General features: G+C 48.7%; 1 protein-coding gene across 2 annotated transcripts in view; it reads right to left on the reverse strand.

Annotated features, from left to right (window-relative positions):
* The window catches only part of DLGAP4 (DLG associated protein 4), a 1,951,934-nt gene that overhangs the window by 772,588 nt on the left and 1,158,636 nt on the right, over positions 1 to 20,710 (reverse strand). Inside the window, exon 1 of one of the 2 annotated variants that reach the window (XM_069652305.1) lies at positions 2,854 to 3,008. The exons of the other annotated variant lie outside the window; for it this stretch is intronic. The gene's annotated coding sequence lies outside the window, so the exon portion shown is untranslated. Of the gene's footprint in view, positions 1 to 2,853; positions 3,009 to 20,710 lie in introns of those variants that run through there. 2 annotated transcript variants of the gene reach the window in all.

The following is a 20,710-nucleotide window of genomic DNA, read 5'->3' on the forward strand; positions in this document are numbered from 1 at the left end:
TAGACTGGCATTTCGGTGGGGGGGGAGGCAGTCTAGCCATTTCATACTGTGGAAGACATTTTTTACTGGATATCTATGATAAAGTAAGCATGTTAAGTGTTACTACTTGGCTAGATTGACATTTTTGCAGGAAGCAGTCTAGCCCTCTATTACTCTGACATGATGTTTTTTTTACTGGGCATCTATGATAAACCAAGCATTATATGCGTTATGTTGCTATACTGGCATTTTGGTGCAGACAGTCTACCTATTTCTTACTGTGACATGACATTTTATTCTGGGCATCTATGATAAAGTAAGAATGATAAGAGTTATTATATGGCTAGATTGGCATTTTGATGAAGCCAGGGTAGCTATTTATTACTGTGGCATGACATTGTTTACTGTGCACCAAGCATGCAGCAAATGTAAGTGTTTTTACGTGTCTAGACTGGAGTACATTGTGCAGCCAGTCTGGACATGTTTTCTTATTTTATAATGGCATTTTTAAAGGCAAAGCTAAAAAGGAGAATTTAATTTTCTTAAGTAGGGATACTGCCATGTATTAGCACAGCCAATATGGGCATGTTTCCTTACAGTATAACTACTGGCATTCTGTGTAATGCAAGAATGAGTATGTTCTTATATAGGAATTCTGGTATATATTGGTGCAGCCAGCATGGAAATAAATGGACACAGTCAGGGTGAAAATGTAGAAAATATTATTACACTGGCATAAATTGTGTGCAAAGGCATTATGAAAATGCTTTGGGAAATGCTTGTGTGTACTGTTGGTGACTTGAAAATTGTCTGGCTTTTTACCCTGTTTTGCACAGAAAGTGTGCTGTATAATGCACCATTTTAACCCAATATTTTCAAAAAATTCCCCAGGGGGAGGGAAACGTCCCGACCCCCTACGTTGGTTCGTGTTCACATGCTAAAACTTCGTCACTCTGGCATATTTGGGGGAAATATTTGAACCCCTCAAATTACAAATGTCACCAACAGTCAGTGGATTTAAAGTGACCATTGTTGGCACAGATAGTTTGTGCTATCAATGCCAGTAATGTCACTTAAATCACATGCATGAAGCTGCTGCCACAACCTAGCCATGGTAGTAATAGTCACTTTAAATCATATGCATGAAGGCTGAATCGCTTCATGCATGTAATTTAAAGTGACCATGAATGGCATAGATAGGTTGGTGGCAGCAGACTCTTGCATGCAATTTACAATGGCCATTACTGAGATAGACGGGTTGCAGCTGCAACCTTATGGAAATGGTATCAAGTGCTCCTATGTAGCTGGTAACATGGCATTTACTTCATTGTTTTCATGTGTTAGCCTAGAGAATCAACTGTCAATTGCATTGATTTTTACAAACATTTTTCCAAAAATGGAGTTGTAAAAAGCATAATTTCAGCATATTATTTTTAAAAAAAATCTCAGGTGGGGGGGAACCCCACAAACGCACCTCAATGTTGGGAGGCTCCCTTGTTATGCTTTGTGGCTTGCACTAATTTGAGGAAACATGTGATACCAAGTCCCACCCATCTCCCTGTCTGTTGTGGATCAAATAGTCTCTATGGTTAATGGATCTCTCTGTGGTTCCAGATTAAAGCTGCAGGTCAGTCTTGAAGCTGTGGCAAGCCAGACTCTCTGGCTTCTGCAAACCACATTCTCATGCCTTATGAGTGGTGTCCCTCTGTGGGGTGGACTATTGTAAACCTGTAGTCCCAGACATGACAGCTCACTGTCATTGATACTGTGGGTGGGAGCTGGCTTCAGTTTGACACAGTTACATATGAACGTTTTATTTTGTTTTCCTGTCTATTTTGTTAACCTATGCAGCCAGGCCCCATGTGAGCCTGTTTGAAGTACACTCTATTAGTATGGTAATCGCTGCCACCAGATGCAGACCCCAATAAAAGAGCACGGTGGATCCATGAAGCCTTTGTTAGTTTATCAGACTGGCCATGGCAGGGGGAAGCTTTGGTCCTCCCCCATTCTGAAGATACAGTGTACTCCTGGCTGTCATAGCCCAATTAAATATGACAGGGCGGACTGTATCTGTATGCTATGCCCACCCAGAGTACACATGTCTATGCGTTTGTCGTGGTGTGAGCATAGGAAAATGTGTGTTTTCAGCCCCACATATCTTCCTGAAGTTGGTCTAAGATCATTCCATTTAAATAAACATTTAAAAAAATCCCAGGTGAGCACACACCCACCGTTCGGATGGTGGAATTCCTCACAGCACCAGTCCCCATCCATGGGTTCTTTCCTTTCCCTCATGTTCCAGCAAAGATCTCAATTAGTTCATTTCAGAGGAGCTCATCTGCTACATCAGTGCAAAGGAATAAAAATACAGGCTGGTGAACTACTCACTCGCACTGTGCAGGGGTCTCTCTCTCTCACACTTTGTCTCGGGATGATAGCTCAGGGGCAATGTGCTCGCCTTGGAAGCAAGAAGATGTGGAGCAACACAGGTTCGATCCCTGTTTCTATGCTTAGAAACATCTGGTTATTAAGTGCGCTGTAAATAACCAATTACAACCTATCTGCAATGATTCTTTGAGTAGTTTAACATAAATTTAGATGGGAGATCGATGGCTTTAATCCTAATTTTGAGGGAAAAAACAGGGTGCTGTAAAGATGAAGTGCTAAATATTGTCCCACGCAAGGCTCATTTCTGGACTACAAAATGTTTACACATCTGCCGGTCTTATATAGAGTGCAAATGGAGAACACTGCATATTTTAAACAACATCATTTACATGCAAGTGCTCGTTTTCTTGCGCGGGTCCTATTGCCTCACATGCATTCATTACAGTTTCAAGATGGAAGCGATGTTTGTAAGCTACGCCTACTTACCATCCTACATCCGCCTAATTTCTCGTCCCACCTCTCCCGTCCTCCTCCCCGTTGTCAGCAGTGCATTGCGCACCGGCAGAGGCGAACAAGAAAACGTTAGCATGTTTCTCTCTAATTGGCGAGCACAAGCTTTCTTCTTTCGTTAGACGAAGTCACTCCCCTAACAGCAGCATCAAGTGGTCCCCTGGGAATATCTTCGCATCATAAGATGGCCAATTAGCAAACCGCACTTCAGGATCTTAAAGGCGCCGCAGAAGCCTTTCTTCGGAACCTTATAAGCCATTCCGCTCCTCCTCCTCCTCCTCCAGACGCGCGCCGCCTGTAGCTGTCACCGAGCATCACGCTCTGGACTCCCGCTACACCTCCCATGATGCGACTGTCATTAATAAGTATTACTGCAGCCGGCTTGGAGTCCAGGGGGGTCCTCGAATAATCAAAGCATGCTCAGTGCAATGCAATATTCGGTTCATCTTGTAATGCGTTTGTTCCTGCAGTGTAATGAATTGTTTTACTCTGTAATATTCGGACTTCGAGGTGCTAAATTCCCAGATTCTTTTGTGATTAGGGAAATGTCAGTTGGGCGCTTTACCAATGTCACACATTTTATCAGCGAGCTGTACGCTGAAGCCCAATAAGCTTTGAAATCTGTCTGATGCATACTAAGCAAACGTTAGATCACACTGCAGTACAGCCAGGGCCTGCCTTAGCAGCAGCAGCGCTCTGAGCAGAATTGGCGCCCCCCCCCACTCTGAACGCCCCTGGTCAAGAGGGGGAGGAGAGGGAGAGGGGTGGGCAGGAGCGCCACATTTTTTTCTAACTCCCTGTTCCAGCACCTGGCAGGGAGTTTATCACTGGAATAGGGCACTCGTGCCTGCCGCGCCTTCTCCCACTATGTCACCTCGTGGGAGCCCTTGAATGACTCCTCCGAGCTGGCGTGGCAGGGTGCTAATAGCATCCTGGGGGAGGCATGGTGCCCCGGGCGGTCGCCCCGGCCAGCACCCTGCCCTAAGGTCGGCCCTGAGTACAACCGAGCAAGGGAGTTGCTAGGTCTGGAAAAGACCCGGGTCTACGCTGATGTTGGGACTGGGGGCTAGCTAGCCTTTCGGCTGTAGCTCTTGAGATTCTATCCGAGGCTACAACCAAAACACCAGGGGCTATAGCCCCCTTAGCCCCTCCATAGCAACGCCCCTGCAACCGAGAATACCAAGAAAGGTTATCTAGGCGCTTTCAGACATGTCAGCATTCCACGTGCTCATGGGGGATACACTTATCCAGTACTGGTTTTTTTGCATGCATTCTGGGACTTGTAGTCCTCGGACTGGGTGATCAGCTCTGCAGTGAAACGGGGCATTGTTGGCAATGTGATATCTTTTGTGCATGAGTTGCTCGACGCTGGTATCTGAACAACATATTAGCACCTGGCTCAGGGATGTTTTCAGCCACGCAGCCAATCAGAGATCTCGTAATGTGGGCCTGACCTCTTGGTATGGGCCTTTAATTCCTTTCCAAACTGTCTGACCCCCATGGTGTGAGGGTACTCTGGTAGGCAGAGCGGCCTGTCATGGCCATTGCACACTCTGCACCCAGCAGGGCCGCAATAAGGCTCTCAGACAGGGAGTTGAGAGGCAACTGGCGGGCGGGAAGCCGTCCGCCTGTATTTATTAATTATATGCATGTGATCACAGCCGTTCCCGTGGGTGACATGCTGCGATCACCCAGAACACATATGCGATTGCATGCGCACCCCCTGGTGCCGCGGTGCTGTCACAACATCCCATGCCAAGGGTAAAGACAAATGAAACTGACAACAATTTACAGTGGGTTCATTAAAACATTGCAATTTATACCTATATACATAATCCATCAGTGGGTGACGGTAGTGCGTGTGCCGCCAACACACTGATGAACTGTTTTCTGGGTCCATTTTAGGCATACTGGACATGTGGGAAGACAGCTTAAAACTACAGCGTACATCAATGTTCAGTGGGTCACCTGGAGCCTTGCAAGACTTTATTACTCCAAGAGAGGTGGCGTGAGGGTACTCAGGGAGGCAGAGCGGCCTGTCATGGTCTGTCATGGCCATTGTGCGCGCTGCGCCCAACATGGCCACTATAAGGCTCTCAGACAGGGAGTTCGGAGGCAAATGGCCGGCGGGAAGTCGTCCGCCCGTATTTATTAGTTGTATGCACGTGATCACAGCCATCCCCATGGGTGACATGCTGTGATCACCCAGAACACATACGTGACTGCATGCGCACCCTTGGGTGCCAGGCAGCCCTCAAAACACCCATAATCAGCATCTGACCACCATATTCTCGCCCCGAACCGGCCACCCTCCGCCTCTGCATACAGCACTTGCCCCATATCACCTCTGCACCAGGTACCATGACGCACTCACCTGCCTCTTGAAGTTCGTGGCCACAGACCCTCTGCTCCTCCCTGGACCGCCTTCCATTACTGTATGCACCGCCCGCCTCACCGCACTGATGGGCCCCACAGAAATGGAGTAGGGACTAGTAGTAATTCCAGTCTCAATTTTTCTCTGCAGCTTTGTATCTTTTCAAATGGCTGCCAAAGTGCTTCAAAACATTTTTTAAAAGCTGTTGGCACTCCAGACAACAAGCCAGGGTTCTAGGAGCTATGCCTCCATTGGCGGGGACTTTAATATAATGCCTGGTAATGGCACTAATAATTGCATTTATTTATTTTATTTATTGCATTTGTTCTTAGCGCCCAGGACCCAGAGGTATCACAGGTATCAAAGCGCTAGAAATTACGGTATAGTTTACAGGATAGTGTTAAGTTACAGATGAAACATGTTTCACAATCAGAGCACGCGCAGGTTACATGGTACTAGCTTGTAAGCATAGCTTGGTCTTGGGCCGTTATCATCAGGTAAAGTCACCTGCTTTAAGGGTTATTACTCAAATAGCATGTGACATGGTGAACATCCACGTCAATCAGTGACCTTGAAATGCAGGCCTTCCCCTGTGCTGTTGGCATGCAATTCTAGACCCCTGATCAACCTTTCGCCAACAAGTTCTCCATCGGGACAGGCCCCAAATCATCCCGACTCATCACAGCACTTCCCCTTTCCCTCTCTCTTTGCACACCCAGTCCCCTGATCCACTCGCCTGCCTCCTGCTGCTCCCGACTGCCTCCTCCAATCCTGGGCCTCGTTCCCTCGCACCTGCAATCCATCTCCCCTCACAGATGGCTGCCATGGAAACAAACAAGGAACTAGGAGTAGCTTCTTTCTACATTCTTTCTGGCAGATATTTCAAAAAAGGTAGCAGGCTCTCCTCTCCAAAAAGAACATGGCATGATAACCTGAAGACTGATATGCAAATGGATATTTCCATCTGTGAAAGGTACAGTGAGCAAAAAGCATGTGCTGCAAACTCTCATCTCAGAACAGGTTATCATGCCATGTTCTTTCTGGAGAGGAGCACCTGCTACCTTTTTTGAAATATTTGCAAGGAACTTGGGGTTGGTCACCCTGAGTTACCTGGGGGCAACTAGACAAGGACTTCCTGCTCACTGTGCTCAGAGAGGTACAGCCTCACCTCAATGATGAGGCCCAACAAGGCTGAAACACGTGTATGGGATTGCTGTTGGTACTCTTGTTCAGAGAGGAATTGCCATAGCATTTCGGTGCTTTACTGCCCATGGGGTCGGGACAAAGACTGATATGCAAATTGATATTTCCCATCTGTGAAAGGTACAGTGAACAAAAAGTATGTGCTGCAAACTCACATCTCAGAACAGGTTATCATACCATCTTCTTTCTGGCGAGGAGCGCCTGCTACCTTTTTTTGAAATATTTGCATGGAACTTGGGGTTGGTCACCCTGAGTTGCCTGGGGGCAACCAGACGTGGACTCCCTGCTCACTGTGCTCAGAGAGGCACAGCTCCACCTTGCTGATGAGACCCAACAAGGCTGAAACACGTGTATGGGATTGCTGTTTGTACTCTTGTTCAGAAGGGAATTGTCATAGCATTTCGGTGCTGGACTGCCCGTGTGGGCGGGACAAAGACTGATATGCAAATGAATATTTCCCATCTGTCAAAGGTACAGTGAGCAAGAAGCATGTGCTGCAAACTCTCATCTCAGAACAGGTTATCATGCCATGTTCTTTCTAGAGAGGAGCGCCTGCTACCTTTTTTGAAATATTCTTTCTGGCAGACATTTTCTTTTATAGGTTTCTCTTAACTTCCAAAATTGTGGCTGTGCCGCTTCACAACTTTACTACGATGTACTGCAGACCGGACAACGTGTAGCGGTGCTAATATCTATGACATCTGTGAAGAGAGTGTATCTGCTCAGCAAGGGCACGGGAAATCAAGTTACGGCCATCACTTCGCTGGAACCTGTACCTTAGTTCCTTGGCCATTACCAACTGTTAAAGCCCCGTTTCCTTAGTCTCACAGGATATTGATATCATTGCTAGGTGATAAGGAAACTTCAAATATGAGCTGTGCCGGCCTCAATTGTAAAGTAGATATTATGTGGCTTCATTTGCCTTTCATTTGATAATTGTATGTTGTTGTGAAGGGAAAAGAGACCGGGCCCCTTTAAGGGAAAGCGAAAGGAGAAGAGGCACAGGGGGAGGGGCAGGAGGAGGGGAAGTGGGAAAGGAGGGAACTGCAGTTGATGTACGGAATAAAGAGAAGCAAGATGCACACTGAGTCTGTGTCCTTATTTGGGCGCAAGTACGCCCATAACAACTGGCGACGAGCAGAGGAGAACCCCGCCTTCTAGGAGCATGGAGAGCTGCCGGAGTCACAGAGGTACTCGGCGCCGCCAGTAAGAAGCAACGCAGCAGCGCTGGTGAGGAGATCCGGCAACCCAGGCCAGAAGAAAAGTGAAAGAGAAGGAGACACATGGAGAGCCTCCGGAGTCACGGAGGGACTCAGCGCCCCAGCAAGAAGCTAAGTAGCAGTGCCGGTCAGTAGGTCCGGCAGCCCAGCACAGAAGAAGGAGTGGAGAGGTTGCCGCCCACACAGAAGACTGACGGAGACCCGCAGGACGTCGGGGGAGGAGGCCCAGCCGCACAGAAACGAACGCAGCGTATCGCTCACCGAAGGACCGGAGGATCCAGGAGGATCGGAGGAGCCACGTGCTGGCGAAAAGAGACACCCCAGAGGTATGGAGAGTGGGAGGACCCGGCATGTGAGGAGAGGGGCACAGAGCAAACATATCAGCCCTAGCCATAAGCCACTCGAAAACGAGGAAACAAAGGCAAGCATTAGCCAGAGCAACAAGACGCTTGAAAACGAAGATACAAAGTCAAGCATTAGCCATAGCAACAAGACACTTGAAAACGAGGAAACAAAGGCACGCATCAGTCATAGCAATAAGCCACTTGAAAGCGAGGAAACAAAGACATGCATCAGTCATAGCGGTAAGCAACTTGAAAGCGAGGAAACAAGGGCATGCATCAGTCATAGAGATAAGCCACTTGAAAGCAAGGAAACAAAGGCACACATCAGTCATAACAAGAAGCCACGTGAAAGCACACACATCAGTCATAGTAATAAGACACTTGAAAATGAGGACTTTGGTAGTGGTGCCACAACCACGCCCAGGCACCATCAGCCATGTCACAATAAGGGAGCGCAGCAGTAGACACTACGGCACCCGCCACACCGGGAGTAACTACCACCAACCCTGTTTCATTCCTACGCCGCCTGAACCCGTTCCCACTAGAACCCCAGGAGAATCAGGGACAGAGGTGGCAGGAGTGGATGGACGCATTCGAAGAATTCATGAGGGCTGTAGGAAACCAAGATGCGCCAAACAAACTAGACATCTTCAAAAACCTGGTTGGGAAAGACATAAAGAGCGTCATCAAAACCATCCCTCTAGCAGAAAGGACGACATATCAAAAACTCATCAAAGCCATCAATAGTTGCCTAGTAGTCGTTCCAAACAGAGACAATGAACGCTATATCTTCAACCAGAGCACCCAGATGCCCCAGGAAACAATTGGACAGTTCATACTACGTCTTCAGAGGAAAATCACATATTGCGACTTCGCCAACTTCAATGACGACGAAGCCATCCGCCTAAGAGTTATTGAGGGATGTCTGTCCTCAATATTTCGCAAACACCTACTAAAGAAGCCGTTACCCCTGAAGGAGATATTGGAGCTCGCCAGAGTATACGAGAGGGTGGACATCCAGGTTGCCCATATATGGAACCCAAAGAAGACAGACTCCATAGCGGCCATCACCAGCAGCCAACCAGGCTGCCAACTCGGCAACACTTAAAGACAAGACCAGTTGAACTCCACGAGACGAACACCACTAGAAAGGCAGTGCTACCGCTGTGGTTTTGAATTTCCACACAAAGGACAGTGCCCCGCAATAGGCCAAATGTGCATGAGGTGTGGCTAAGAAAATCACTTCCAAAGCATGTGCCGGGAGAAAGCACCCCTCCTACCAACATACCGGCCACTGAATCAACAAATGCCAGCGAGGCGTTTTGAAACGCCGAGACCTTTCAACTCACGACCGTACCCCGAACGGGGGAACACCAAGACCATCAAACAAAGACCCATGGCCAACTCTGGGTTCATCAGAGCAGTAGAGAACCTGCAGGTAGAACCGGCAAACGAAATCTACGCCAGCCATGAACAAATATACCACATGCAATCATACCATTACGAAGAACTCTGAAGGGAGAATGCCACCAGGGACCCATATGAGAACCCACCCTTCGAAGAACAACCACCAGAACCGGAACAATACGCAGAATATGACCGATACAGCAGAGAGTACATCTGCCTCGTCTCTGACGCCTTAGACAACAGCACAGCACCCCGGGTGACCGTACACCTAGGGGGAATTGACACCCCGTTCCTGGTGGATACGGGCACCACCGTCAACGTCATGAGCCACCAAAAGTATGAACACCTGACCGACAAGTTCCTGCTACAACCATCACACGCCCACATCTTCCAATGGGGTGCAACGCAACTACTGACCTCCAAAGGACAATTCACGTATGACCTGATACACAGAGGGAAAAGAGTCCAGACGGCGATACATGTCATCCATAGCCCGGTGACAGGAAGGTGCCTACTCAACCGTAAAAGAGCCCTCGCTTTACACCTCATCGATATCCACTATGATCAATCAGAAGGGATTCAAGGGCTCCTGCCCAAATCCCAATACATACAGGCCATCGATCAGAAGCCCCTAGACATCAAGACACTAAAAACTGCCTACCCCGGCCTGTTTGAAGGAGTCGGCATGCTGAAAGACAATGTAATCAAGCTGCACATTGACCCGGCGGTACGACCAGTGCCACAACACCCCAGGTGAATAGGGTTTCATCTACAAGCCAAGGTCACCCACGAACTGCAGACACTACTAAAAAACGACATCATAGAGAGAGCGACTGGACCCGCACCATGGGTGTCCCCGCTAGTAGTTGTCCCCAAAGCAGACGGACACCTTCGTCTCTGCATAGATATGAGGATCCCCAACGCAGCCATTCAATGGGAAAGACACCCAGGTCCGACCATAGAAGACAAGCTGATAAGACTGAACCAAGACACCAAGTTCTCAAAATTAGACCTCAAACAAGGCTAGCACCAGCTGGTCATCGACCCCAAATCAAGACCCATCACAACCTTCATCACCCACGAGGGTCTATTCGCTACAAACGGCTGATCTTCGGCATCTCACCTGCCGCAGAGATCTTCCAGGAAACAATCCGCAGGCTAATTAGTCCAGTCACCAATGCATTCAATTACAGTGACAACATTCTCATCTTCGGAGTCACCTAAGACCAACACGACGAGTCTTTACACCAAGTCTGTCACATCCTCCATAATGCCGGGTTTACACTCAACAGCCAGAAATGTGAGATCAACACTCACACCCTATGTTTCTACGGACACAGTTTCTTGAACCAGGGCATTAAAGCTGATCCGGACAAAATCAGCATTATAACAAACCTGGCCAGCCCGAGAGATGTGTCTGAACTTCTCTCATTTCTGGGCATGGCAGGGTACTGCGCCCGCTACCTTCCACAATACGCCAAGCTCACATGCCCGCTACGACTACTGCTGAACAAGGACCAACCCTTCATATGGACAGACCAATGCCAACAAGCATTCTCCTGCATAAAACGGGAACAGGCAACCAACCGCCAACTGGCATACTTCAACACACAATGGCGAACAGAAATCACTGTAGATGCCAGTCTGGTAGGGCTAGGGGCAATACTGGGCCAAACCGACCTGCAACAAAACACCAACACCCACATCGTAGCATATGCCAGTCGCGCATTGAACACCAGCTAGCAAGCCTACTCATAGGCAGAGTGCGATAGTCTGGCCGCTGTCTGGGCATGCAAAAAATGTCACCATTTGATCATTGGACACACTTTCACGCTAATAATGGACCACCAAAAAATGGCAACCCGAAAATAAAGATGCCGCCACGCATCGAGCGATGGGGCATTCGCCTCCAGGAATATGACTATACCATTATTCACAAACCTGGGGGCGAAGCCAACCCCGCAGATTACCTGTCGCGCCACCCAGACGGAGCATCCGACACCGGGATGCAAGGAGAAGCTGAAGAATACGTTGCATACCCGGTCACTGAACGCCCTCCCCGCTGCAATCACAGCACAACTCTTCGCAGAAAAGAGCAGAGCAGACCCCACCATCAGAGCAGCAATACATCTCACAAACATGAATAAGTGGCGACAGGTGGCCAACGAAACACTTTGAGCCGGGGGGGGGGGGAGTAGACAGAAGAGACCTAGCGAGAATGGAGAAAATACACAACGAACTAGCCACAACAAGCCAAGGCACCCTTCTCAGCACCCAAGAGCCTAAGGAAACCCCTGGTCATGAATGCACACAAAGGTCATCGAGGCGTGGCCAACACGAAAAAGATATTACGAAAGCAGGTGTGGTTTCCCCACATGGACACTATCGTGCTCGACATATTAAGATACTGCAGCTCATGCCAAATAAACGCAGCCAGCTCAACACCATGCCCATTGCAGATAGTTCCCCTCCCGGAGGGACCATGGCAGCGTGTGGCACTTGACTTTTACGGCCCACTGGAAGAGGGAGGTCACCTCTTAGTGGCCATTGATGAGTACTCCCGATTCCCACTGGTGAAACATGTACAGTCCACAGCCTTCCATCACGTAGTGGGCATGGTAGACGAACTGTTCAGCGAGTGGGGCATTCCAAAAACAGTGAAAACGGATAACGGATCCCCATTCCAGGATCAAGAATTCAAGAAATTTGCGGCACATCTAGGATTCCACCACCAAAGAATCACCCCGCTATGGCCCCAGCCCAACGGAATAGTGGAACGCTTCATGGTGAACATCAAGCGCACCCGCCAGAAAGCGGCAACAGACCAGGCCTCGATGCCCCAAGCCATCTCGCAGATGTTAAGAAGCTACCGACACACCCCACATGAGGTGACCGGCCGCACCCCGGCTGAGCTCATGATCAAGTACAAGCCACGATCCCGGCTTCCCCAACTCGAGGACTACACACCTGAGGAAGACGACGAAATAAGACCACGAGAAGCAGAGAAAAGACAAAAGGCCAAAGAATGGGCCGACAGGAAACGGAAAGCCAGAGAACTGCTAATTCCTTTTGGAGAGACAGTGCTAGTCCGGCAGGGCCAGCGCCGGAAAACTGACTCGACACACTGACCCGAGCCGATGATAGTGACTGAAGTGAAAGGGCCCATGATCACTGCGACAGGGGACCAAGGAGAAATAACCAGAAATGCATCATTCTTCCGGAGGATGTTCCAAGAGGATCCAGCTGAGGACAAGCCCCTAGAAAAGGAAGAGCCAGAGAACCCGAAGGATCCCTCAGATCCCCCAGATCCACCTGAAGCGCACACGTCAGTAGACTCAGACGATGAAAGAGGTGACCACGCCGAACGGCCCCACAGAATGGCCAGAAGACCCACCCATCTCATTGAAGAAATGCAGACTGTGGACTTACTTGATAAGTAAGGGGGGGTGTTGTGAAGGGAAAAGAGACTGGGCCCCTTTAAGGGAAAGCGAAAGGAGAAGAGGCACAGGGAGAGAGGCGGGAGGAGGGGAGGCGGGAAAGGAGGGAACGGCAGTTGATGTACAGAATAAATAGAAGCAAGACGCACACTGAGTCTGTGTCCTTATTTGGGCCCAAGTACGCAATTCTAGACCCCTGATCAACCTTTCACCAACAAGTTCTCCATCGGGACAGGCCCCAAATCATCCCGACTCATCACAGCACTTTCCCTTTCCCTCTCTCTTTGCACACCCGGTGCCCCGATCTACTCGTCTGCCTCCTGCTGCTCCCGGCTGCTTCCTCCAATCCTGGGCCTCGTTCCATCGCACCTGCAATCCATCTCACCTAACAGATGAAAACTAGGAGTAGCTCCTTTCTACATTCTTTCTGGCAGGTATTTCAAAAAAGGTAGCAGGCGCTCCTCTCCAAAAAGAACATGGCATGATAACCTGAAGACTGATATGCAAATGGAAATTTCCCATCTGTGAAAGGTACGTGTGCTGCAAACTCTCATCTCAGAACAGGTTATCATACCATGTTCTTTCTGGAGAGGAGCGCCTGCTACCTTTTTTGAAATATTTGCAAGGAACTTGGGGTTGGTCACCCTGAGTTACCTGGGGGTAACCAGACAAGGACTTCCTACTCACTGTGCTCAGAGAGGCAGAGCTTCACCTCACTGATGAGGCCCAACAAGGCTGAAACACGTGTATGGGTTTGCTGTTGGTACGCTTGTTCAGAGAGGAATTGCCATAACATTTTGGTGCTGGGCTGCCCATGTGGGTGGGACAAAGATTGATATGCAAATGGATATTTCCATCTGTGAAAGGTACAGTGAGGAAAAAGCGTGTGCTGCAAACTCTGATCTCAGAACAGGTTATCATCCCACGTTCTTTCTGGAGAGGAGCGCCTGCTACCTTTTTTGAAATATTTGCAAGGAACTTGGGGTTGGTCACCCTGAGTTACCTCGGGGCAACCAGATGTGGACTCCCTGCTCACTGTGCTGAGAAAGTTACAGCTTCACCTCACTAATGAGGCCCAACAAGGCTGAAACACGTGTATGGGATTGCTGTTGGTACTCTTGTTCAGAGAGGAATTGCCATAGCATTTTGGTGCTGGACTGCCCATGTGGGTGGGACAAAAACTGATATGCAAATGGATATTTCCCATCTGTGAAAGGTACAGTGAGCAAAAAGCGTGTACTGCAAACTCTCATCTCAGAACAGGTGTTCATGCCTTGTTCTTTCTGGAGAGGAGCGCCTGCTATCTTTTTTGAAATATTTGTAAGGAACTTGGGGTTGGTCACCATGAGTTACCTGGGGGCAACCAGACGTAGACTCCCTGCTCACTGTGCTCAGAGAGGCACAGCTTCACATCACTAATGAGGCCCAACAGGGATGAAACACGTGTATGGTGTTGCTGTTGGTACTCTTGTTCAGAAGGGAATTGTCATAGCATTTCGGTGCTGGACTGCCCGTGTGGGCGGGACAAAAACTGATATGCAAATGGAAATTTCCCATCTGTGAAAGGTACAGTGAGCAAAAAGCATGTGCTGCAAACTCTCATCTCAGAACAGGTTATCATGCCATGTTCTTTCTAGAGAGGAGCGCCTGCTACCTTTTTTGAAATATTCTTTCTGGCAGACATTTTCTTTTATAGGTTTCTCTTATCTTCCAAAATTGTGGCTGTGCCGCTTCACAACTTTACTACGATGTACCGCAGACCGGACAACGCGCAGCGGTGCTAATATCTATGACAACCGTGAAGAGAGCGTATCTGCTCAGCAAGGGCACTGGAAATCAAGCTACGGCCATCACTTCGCTGGAACCTGTACCTTAGTTCCTTAGCCATTACCAGCTGTTAAAGCCCCCTTTCCTTAGTCTCACAGGATATTGATATCATTGCTAGGTGATAAGGAAACTTCAAATATGAGCTGTGCCGGCCTCAATTGTAAAGTAGATATTGTGTGGCTTCTTTTCCCTTTCATTTGATAATTGTATGTAGTGATATAATGGCTGCTTTGTTTTTATATTTAGGTATATGGATTAATAAGCACCATGTCAAAATGATAGGTTGTTTATAACACGCTTAATAAATAGCCAGAGGTTTTCAAGCGGACCCGGCTACCGATACCGTGTTGCTCCGTGGCGTCTTGTTTCGAAGGCGAGCATGTTGCCCTTGAGCTATCCGAATACTTAAATACATCAACCATATATTCAGTGTAAAACCTACATATCACACGTACTTGGAACATTGCCCAAAAGCGAAGTAATCCTAGATTTGTTATGGTGAAAGGATAACGAAACAGTGGAAATTATGGTTAAAAATACAAAGTTTGTCAGGAGAGTAAGTTTGGTCCATTTAGACCTTGTATACCCACTGACATGCATCATGCCACTACATTGCAAAGCAGAGTGCACCCAATGAGATTTAGAGGAACAGCGAGGAACAGAATCAGTTTATTGCACTGCAAAGGAACACAACAAACAACAGCACCCCCACTAAGAGCAGCAACAGCCGCCCAGTACCCCAGATCACACACGTTTGCACTGTTTTTAAAGCTGAAGAAAGAGCTTCTTCTCTGAATGACTTCACCCAGCCTGGAAAGGATAGTAGTCCTGGGACGATGGTGTCTCTTCCTTCAGGCAGCAAACTCCCACTTGTCTGACCTACCTGCTACGTTTTTGTGCCTCCTTAGCCTATGAATCCCGGCAATTGTGTGTGTTAAGAATAACCGTTTCAAAGTTTTTCTCACATTTACATTTTCACTAAATGTGGCTAGGAACAATTTCAACATGGATGTTACATCAACTGCAGCGCCTCAATAGTTCTTTTACTTCAGTAATAGTCTGTACTACAAAGCACATGTTTTCAATTAATTACATTTTTGTTCACATGGAAAGAAAACATGACTTTACCTAAGCAGGAGAGACAAGAGGCCCCAGCCTAGTCCCATCCTCTGGATCTCTGTCAGTGCTGGAGACTAACTTTGTGATGTGCAATATATGAGTGGTCGCCGTTGTTGGTATAATTATTATAATAATTATTATTAGTATGGCTTTTTTTAGTAGCAGACAGTGTGAATTGAATCATTCTAGGGACTTATACGTTTGATAGATACGGCACACTGGGGTAAAATGATTTGCCCAGGAACACACACTTTAGTTAAGTGGTAAAAAGCCAGGATTTGGGACCACTCTGTAACTCGACCTCTTAACCATAAATCTTCCCCGTTGTGATTGGTAGAAATATGTGTTTGGCTTTCAATAATACTTCATCTGCAGATATACATTTAAAAAGCACCCACATCATAATACACACCTGACAACTATACACATGTTTATGAAAATATCTTAAGCAAAAACAGTATGATTGTAGCATTTTTCTACCCATCTTGAATGGAAGACTACCAATGCCAAAAAGCAATTCACAGGCACTCTAAACGGCCTCTGGGTTTGGTAAATATACCTTCACGAGTTACAGACTGACACTAAAAGATACTGCGCGGCAAGCTTACCCAGTTGTTTCTCATTGTTTGACAAATGCAATGCATCATTTGTGATGTGAAGAGAATGTAACATTCCATAGAAATCTATTTTTGGGTGTGTCAAATCAGAGCACACGAATATAAGGGAGACAGTTTAATGTGTTTTTGTGCGACAAATCTTATCTTGAAGGAAGGCAGCGATTTGGGGAGCAATCGGATGCTTTTTGTGGGCTCTCCGAATAACAATGCACCTATTGCAGTTCTTAACACCATAACGGTAAAACGTATGATCTTGTTGAAAACAATGGTTACTCAAATGGACCATCACTTACACAGAGCTTGTCATTTAAACCTCGGCCGTGTAGCCCCAGTGGGCCCCGCTGTGCTGCTTCTGCTGGGCCTGCTGCGGAGGTAAGGCGAGATGAGGTGTCTCCAGGGCCCCACGGGAGGGTGGAGACAGGGACAGCATTGCCTCGCGGGGAGGAACAGGATAAAGGGCATTGCGAGTGGAAGCAGCACAGCCCCACTGAAATATACTCTTTATTAATTATTCACACCTGGGGAAGGTTGCTCAGCCAATCAGTTGCCTGGAAACGTGGGTGAGAACACACAGTGTACCATCTGCATTGTCCGGCCACCCGAGGCCCTTCCGCGGGTGGTGCCATCTTGATTGCGGGGAAGCAACAGGGAGGTTGGGCTTGCACTCCCACTCCGCACGCAGCCCCTTTGCACGAATAGCAATCAGCTCGGGCTGGAGGGCGAGTACTGGCCATGTGTATCCCCCGATGAGGGGGTGATGGCCAAAGTATACACGTGGCAGCTGGTGCCTGTGGAGCCATAATCAAAGCAGGGCCATGGGTGACGACAAAGACTGCCCTGCCTATGGCCTAATCTGTGCGCAGGCTTTGGACCATGCTTGGGGGACTGTTTAGCACAGCTGAGGAAGTGTGGCAGATTTTCTCAAACCGGCCTAGGTTACGTACCTCATCTCGCTAAAGGACCAGAACGTGCATTGGCCCCAAGTCTCCTAACGCTATATTGAGAACCAGTAAGGAACGAAAGGGAGGGGAAAGTATTAGCACTAGCCATATTGGCTTAGGACTAACATTGAGAGTATTCATGGGCAGGGCAGTTAGGCAATATATAGGATGTAATATGCGAAAATATTGCCTAAATGCATTCGGTTTAAACACCATATATATATATATATATATATATATATATATATATATACATCTATTAAACATTATATGGGTTCGGCTCGGTGTTAGGGGATAAAGTGTATGTCGGTAATAGGAGGGGGCAACGCCCTACACCATTGCCTCCATGCCCCAGTAAAGGATGATGAGGAAAGACTAATTAGGAAGAAAAAACGATAGAAGCACAAGCAACATAAGGAATACATTGGGAGAGGGTAAAAGAAAAAAGGAGAGGAAGTCGAAGATGGGTGAAAGGAAGAAAATGGTTTAAAAAAGGAAAAAAAGACAATGAATGCACCACAAAGACGATGCTAATACCGAAATATGAATGCACAGGGTTTTTTGTTATCAAGGTTTTGCATCTACCTGCAGTGGGGAGTGTTGGACTTGCTTCCTGCACTGCCTTGCGGTGTGTATAAAGAAGTGGGAGATGCCATCACCCCCACATGGCAGTGTGATGTACAGCCACTATGCATCTATGTGCTGGAAGATTTCACATCTCATCATACTGCCATGGGAACCAACACTGGGGGCTCCTACGAAAGGCAGCAAGGGTTCTAGGTCTCCCAATGCTGGAGTGGAGCCTGTGCAGAGATGCAAATGTCGGGTTGGGAAAGCAGGTCTCCAAGCGCAGTTTTGAGGCTCACCTCTGGATGCCTGCAGATGTGGTGGGTCTGAGGAAGATCTCCATGCACTGGGTTGGGAACCCAAACTAGGGGTCCTACTTTAAAAGGGGTCCTGCACGCGTTCCCATACAGGCTTGCATCATAGTGAGGAGAGCATGCCTTTAGTGGAACCTCTGCAGTGCTTCTCAGCCTCCCAGGATTGGATTAAGACAACTGCAGCCCTGCAGCCCACCAGGATTGGCTTAAGAAGCTCTGCAGTACTGCCCATCCTCCCAGGATTGGCTTCAGAACCTCTGCAGTGCTCCGCAGTACCCCAGGATTGGTTTAGTAACCTTTGCAGTGCTGCACAGCCTCCCAAGGTTGTCTTAAGAACATCTGCAGGGCTATGCAGCCCCCAGGATTGGCTCAGGAACCTCTGCAGTACTTCCCAGCCTCCCATGATTGGCTTACAAACCTCTGCAGGACTCTGCCGCCCCCTGGGATTGGCTTAAGAACTCTGCAGTACTCCCCAGCCTCCCAGGATTGGCTTACAAACTGCTGCAGGGCTTTGCAGCCCCCCCAGGATTGGCTTAGGAACCTCTGCAGGGCTCTGCAGCCCCCCACCCCCGGGATTGGCTTACAAGCCTCTGCAGTGCTCTGCAGCCCCCCAGGATTGGCTCAGGAACCTCTGCAGTGCTCCCCAGCCTCCAGCGATTGGTTTACAAACCCCTACAGGGCCCTGAAGACCCCCAGGATTGGCTAAATAACCTCGACAGGGCTCTGCAGCCCCCCGGATTTCTCTTAGGAACCTCTGTAGGGCTATGCAGCCCCCGGGGATTGGTTTACGAACCTCTGCAGTGCTTCCCAGCTTCCCATGATTGGCTTAAGAACATCTGCAGGGCTCTGCGGCCCACAGGATTGGCATAGGAACCTCTGCTGTGCTCCCCAGCCTCCCAGGATTGGCTTTTGAACCTCTGAAGGGCTATGCATCCTCCCAGGATTAGCTTAATAACCTCTGCAGGGCTCTGCACCCCACCTGGGATTGGCTTAGGAACATCGACAGGGCTCTGCAGCCCCCATGATTGGCTTAGGAACCTCTGCAGTGCTTCCCAATCTCCCAGGATTGGCTTACGAACCTCTGCAGGGCTCTGCAGCCTACGGGGATTGGCTTAAGAACCTCTGCAGGGCTCTGCACCCCCCGGGGTTGGCTTAACAACTCTGCAGTGCTCCCCAGCCTCCCAGGATTGGCTTAAGAACCTCTTCAGGGCTCTGCAGCCCCCCAGGATTGGCTTACAAACCTCTGCCGGGCTCTGCAGCCTCCCAGGATTGGCCTAGGAACCTCTGCAGTGCTCCCCAGCCTCCCAGGGTTGGCTTACGAACCTCTTCAGGGCTCTGCAGCCACCCAGGATTGGCTTACAAACCTCTGCCGTACTCTGCAGCCTCCCAGGATTGGCCTAGGAACCTCTGCAGTGCTCCCCAGCCTCCCAGGGTTGGCTTACGAACCTATGCAGGGCTCTGAAGCCTCCCAGTATTGGTTTAGGAACCTCTGCAGGGCTCTGCAGTCCCCTGGGATTGGCTTAAGACCCTCTGCAGGGCTTTGCAGTCCCTCGGGATTCGCTTACGAACCTCTACAGGGCTCTGAAGCCTCCCAGGATTGGCTTAAGAACCTCTGCAGAGCTCTGCAGCCTCCCGGGATTGGCTTAAGAACCTCTGCAGGGCTCTGCAGCCCCCCAAGATTGGCTTATGCTGAGAGCAGCACCTGTGCGTGTGTGAATGCCTGATGGGGACCCCGGACGGGCCAATGTATGTGAGCGATGAGAGAGATCAGATGATCCCACCTGGAGTTGGTGCACAGTGAGCCTCAGTACAGGTTGGGTGAAATGCTCCTCGCGCCTTACACTGGTGGTAATTACCATTACCCCGGCCAATAATCCACCCGATTACAGGAATACAGATGTGATGGCAGTGACAGGCGGGGATTCGTTGAATACCTCTCGCAGGATTTCCATGAATCCACGTGCTTTGAAGACCATCCCACTTCGGAGACATTTTTAATGCAGAAAAGTGTCATATTTGACTCGCCACAGGTGGTTGGAAGGTGGACATCAGAGATGCCCCCTTTTTTCCACCCCTTTCCACATCCCCATATACAACGCTTTTCCCTGTATTGAAGAACAGTGAGTGTGCTTATATTCTGTACACACAACTCACATGAGGGAACTTCTACCTCCACCCCTTGGGTAGAAGCAAAAGCAGTTGGTATCACATATTGGCATTGCACCTTGAAATCCGGCTGCATTTGCATAATACCTTTCTAGCCTTACCGCCATCCCTGCAATGGGCCAGAGTGCACTGTGCTTGTCTTGCGGGATGGTGATAACTGGCCACCACCAAGTGCAAACACGCCAAGCTCATACATGGGGCTCAAGTAAGAGGGAACATGGGGTTCTGCACAGCGTGCACTTCTTATTACACTCAGCATTCCCTTTGCTTCTACGCTGCAGTGAATGGGTGCAAGCT

Source organism: Ambystoma mexicanum, chromosome 3p (genome assembly GCF_040938575.1).
Source record: "Ambystoma mexicanum isolate Mex_15411 chromosome 3p, UKY_AmexF1_1, whole genome shotgun sequence".
NCBI classification, from domain to species: domain Eukaryota; kingdom Metazoa; phylum Chordata; class Amphibia; order Caudata; family Ambystomatidae; genus Ambystoma; species Ambystoma mexicanum.